At 41.8% G+C, this 4680-nt stretch overlaps 1 pseudogene; it reads left to right on the top strand.

Annotated features, from left to right (window-relative positions):
• Positions 1–755: 755 nt before the first annotated feature.
• Positions 756–2112, top strand: Pcbp2-ps11 (poly(rC) binding protein 2, pseudogene 11; annotated as a pseudogene).
• Positions 2113–4680: the final 2568 nt, after the last annotated feature.

The raw sequence follows: 4680 nt of genomic DNA, 5'->3' as shown, positions 1-4680 counted from the left end.
GCATTTATAGATTCTTAGAGTTGAAAGAAATGGTGTGATGGTCAGAAAGGAAAGGTAAATTTCATCATAATTATGATACTTAAAAAGCTAGTATTTTGGGTTTATTAATAATACTGTGACTCTTCTTTAAATGGAAAATTACATATGTTTGATATGCCAGTTAATGTTTGATTAGAAAATCAGGATTGACTTGGCTATGAAGAGTGGGTGATTAATTATATAAACAGACGTATAAGCCATTACACATTCATTACATCTGTGCTGGGTCTGGACCAGTATTGATGGCTGGGTAAGAAGATAGGTAAATGTTGGAGAAAACAAGAATGAGAGAAACAGCAAAAGGGTTCAAAGCCTGCATCTCTCACCACCTGTAAACCTGTAACTTCTATGGTGCATGTGGTGGTTTGAATGAAAATGGCTCCCATAGGCTGATAGAGAGTGGTACTACTGGGAGGTTTGGCCTTGTGGGAGTTGTATTGCTTTGTTAGAAGAAGTGCATGAGACCAGCAGAAGCAGCAGCTGGAGCAGCAGTGGCACCCTGCGTCCTCTCCTGCCAGCCCCCCCTCCACAGCCCTCCACCCGCCCCGGGGTCTCTTTCCCCCCTTCCTCCTCCTCCACACCCCCTCCTCCACCCCCCTCCTCTGCCCGCTAGCTTCCGGCTCTCCCCTATTGTTCCACCCCCAGTCTCCGGTCCTTCCCCTTCTGCCCTTCCCCTTCCCGCCCACCGGTTCCCCTTTCCCCTCAGTCAACTCTCGCCTCCAGTGACCAAAGACTTGACCACTCAAAGTCCAGTTCCTCATAACTGCTAGACATGGACACCGGTGTGACTGAAGGTGGATTAAATGTCACTCTCACCATCAGGCTACTTATGCAGGGAAAGGAAGTTGGCAGTATCATCGGAAAGAAAGGAGAATCTGTTAAGAAGATTGCGCGAGGAGAGTGGTGCACATCTCAACATCTCAGAAGGGAATTGTCCTGAGAGAATTATCACTTTGGCTGGACCGACTAATGCCACCTTCAAAGCCTTTGCTATGATCAAACTGGAAGAGGACAGAAGCCGCTCTATGACCAATAGCACAGCTGCCAGTAGACCAGGTTACCTCACGGCTGGTGGTTCCTGATAGTCAGTGTGGCTCTCTTATTGGAAAAGGTATTTGCAAGATCAAGGAAGTAGGAGAGACTACAGGGCCCTCCGGTCCAGGTGGCAGGGGATATGCTCCCCAACTCAAGTGAGCAGGCAATCCCTATTGCTAGCATTCCACAATCCATCATTGAGTGTGTCAATCAGATCGGCGTGGTCATGTTGGAGACTCAGCATTCCCCCAAGGGCGTGACCATCCCGTACCTGCCCAAGCCCTCCAGTTCTATAGTCATCTTTGCAGGTGGTCAGGACAGGTACAGCATAGGCAGCAACAGTGTGAGTTTTCCCCACACCATCTTGTCCATGTACCTCAACCCTGACCTGGAGAGACCACCTCTAGAGGCCTATACCATTCAAGGACAGTATGCCATTCCACAGCCAGATTTGACCAAGCTGCACCAGTTGGCAATGCAACAGTTTCATTTTCCTATGACCTGTGGCAACACCGGATTCAGGGCATTGAAGCAGGTTCAGATGCATCTGCTCAAACTACTTCTCATGAACTCACCATCCAAATGATTTGATTGGCTGCATAATTGGGCGTCAGGGCGCCAAAATCAATGAGATCCATCAGATGTCTGGGGCGCAGATCAAAATTGCAAACCCATGGAAGGATCTACTGATCGGCAGGTTACCATCACCGGACCTGCTGCCAGCATTAGCCTGGCTCAGTATCTAATCAATGTCAGGCTTTCCCCGGAGACAGGTGGCACGGGGAGCAGCTAAAACAGAGCAGATTCATCCATAATCCCTTTCTGCTGTTCACCACCACCCATGATCCATCCGTGTAGTTTCTGAACAGTCAGCGATTCCAGGTTTTAAATAGTTTGTAAATTTTCAGTTTCTACACACTTCATCATCCACTCATGACTTTTTAATTAAAGTGTTTTAATTCTTTTCTCTGTTCAGCAGTTACGCTGAGATATCCATATTTAGTTTTATAAGCTTCTCCCCTTTTTTGTTTTGATTTTTTTTGGGGGGGGCTCATAAATTTTTGTTTGTCATGGAAATGTAAGAGTGGATTATTAATACATTTCAGTTTAGTTCTGTAATGTCAGGAATTTTTCAAAAAAAATAAAAAAAAAAAAAGAAAGAAGTGCAAAGTGCATCACAGGTCCTGGGCTTTGAGGTCTCAGATGGTTCCTGTTGTCTGCTAATCTCAATACTGAACTCTCAGCTGCGTCTCCAGCACCATGTCTTCCTTTGTGTTTCCATGCTTCCTGCTATGATGATAAAGGACTAAACTTCTGAACTAAGTCTAGGCTCAGTGAAATGCTTTCCTTTATAATCTTGCTATTGTCATGGTGTCTCTTTATGGTAATAGAAACTCTAGCCAAGACAGTGTAACTAGCCTCCTACAGAAGAAGATTGTGTCTTCTACAAAGGAGCTGCACATGAGCCTGACTAGGATTTAGAGAACGTGGTGGATGAGGTCTACTTTGAGGACTCAGTCTGAGTCTGGGGTTCTTGTTCCTTCCTTATGACAAGACTGAGTACCAGTAAACATGAGCGACCACAGCATTAGCAACATACTAATCTAGAGAGTTTGTTAGCCATTGTAAGCCAGTGCAAGTGCCCATCTTTCCAGCCTCATACAGAATGTCTTTTGTGGCTAATGCAAACTAGTGTACAAGAAGAACATTCTGGGAAATACAGTTATGGTTTGGCTGAATCCATATAACACAATTCTACACAGGAAATATTTTATTTCTAAGAATATTATAAACAGTTTTATACATTTATTTATATATAATATATTATATGTATACATGTATTAATGAATACTGTATATAGTATATGATTGTGTAGTAATTTCATGGATGATGGACCATATATGGGAGTGAATATAATCTTATAGCCATAGAAATTCTCCCAAAAATTATTTCTGATCATGTATCCAAGTTCACTGAATAATATATGATTACATATGAATGTATACAAGCACACACATGTACACATACAGTAGGTTATTATTTTAAGTGAAACTATATTTTTCTTAAGCATCTGACAGCGAAATCTTGTACCTGGGACAGGTGAATAATTGGTACATACTTCTCATTTAAATAAATCAGGAATCAGTGGATGATCAATCAGAAGGCCCAAGCTGGCCTGCTGCCTATTTCTACACAAATGGTTATTAGAACAACCCCTCCCCCATTCACCAGCTTTCACTTATGGTTACTTTTCTATGTAAATAGTTCAGTAGTTCAACAAAGACCATACTCTCTGCCAAGCCTAAACTATTCACTATCTGATCCTTCGTAGGAAATTTCTCTGCTGCTTTAGAGTTCAATATTCCAGCCTATATATGCTACAATTCTAACTTCCTCAGACAACTCCCAGTTCCCCATGCTGGAGATAAAAGATATATAACAAAACGAAGTCCCCTTACTCCATATTTCTCTCCCTTGAACCCAGTGTTTTATTACCACATATAAAACATTTCTAGAAAGACTTAATAAAATGGTAATGTATCATTGGATTTTCCATGTTCCAATTAAAGGCAATTAGATTTGATTAATCAAGTAGCTTACTTAGCTCAGACCTGAAGAAATATTGAAGGAGAATATATTTATGGCATTGGAGGTGCAAGACCATGAGATCAGTTCAAATTTCAGTGTCTTACTTAAGCTAGTTAGCTAACTTACTAACTATATATATAAAACATAACATGTTATATATAACATATAACTATATATTTATAGCTATATATAAACATACACTATATATATTTGATTGCACCTTGTGGCCACCTTATAGAAAATCATTTCCCTGTATCATGATTTTACTAAGAACTGGCTGCTATGATTTGCATGTTGACTTCCAAAACTCATGTATTTGGAGTTTGATTACCAATACAATGAAACTAAGGGTGGGTCTGAGTGGCTTTTCGCTATGTCAATGGACTGAGGCCATTATCATTGTTGCGTCAGATATCCTGAGAGCAGGACTGTTATGGATCAAGGCCATCTTCAAGCTCTGCCTCTCTCTTCCTATCTCACCCTTGCCCTTTACCCTTTGCCGTGCTTTGATACCCAGGCTCAGAGAAGGCCTTCTTGAGATGTAGCCACCATGCCCTTTGACTTTCTAGGGCTCTCATAGCAACACAGTATGAACTAAAAGACTACCTCTGATGAGACTAGAGATGGAAAAATCTGCCTGCAAGACCCAGAATTGTAAACAAATTCTTCTTGCTTGTATCAGACCAATTAAGCCAGGATGTCTCAACCCAGGTTAGACCTATGTCTACACATTTGACAGGTGATCCTTATTTCTGTCAACTTCCTGGTATAATTGAGCCTCCAAGTGTTTACTAAGGTCAGCCAGTGGGTCAGTGGTCACTTATTCTTGGCTTCCCTAATAGATCTCTGTCACAGTTAACTGTTGTTACCTTCCTTTCTTTCTCATCGCATTATATATGCAGCGTGCCTCCTTGTTTAGGTGTTTGAGTTTCTTTCTGAAAATAGAAAACTTTATGAATAAGACACAGGTGAAGTCTCAGGAGTGTTCCTCCTGGGAGGTGACATTCCACTCTGAGC

Source organism: Rattus norvegicus, chromosome 16 (assembly GCF_036323735.1).
Source record: "Rattus norvegicus strain BN/NHsdMcwi chromosome 16, GRCr8, whole genome shotgun sequence".
NCBI lineage: Eukaryota > Metazoa > Chordata > Mammalia > Rodentia > Muridae > Rattus > Rattus norvegicus.
The sequence above is the reverse complement of the archived record's forward strand: the minus strand, read 5'-3'. Positions and strand labels throughout refer to the sequence as shown.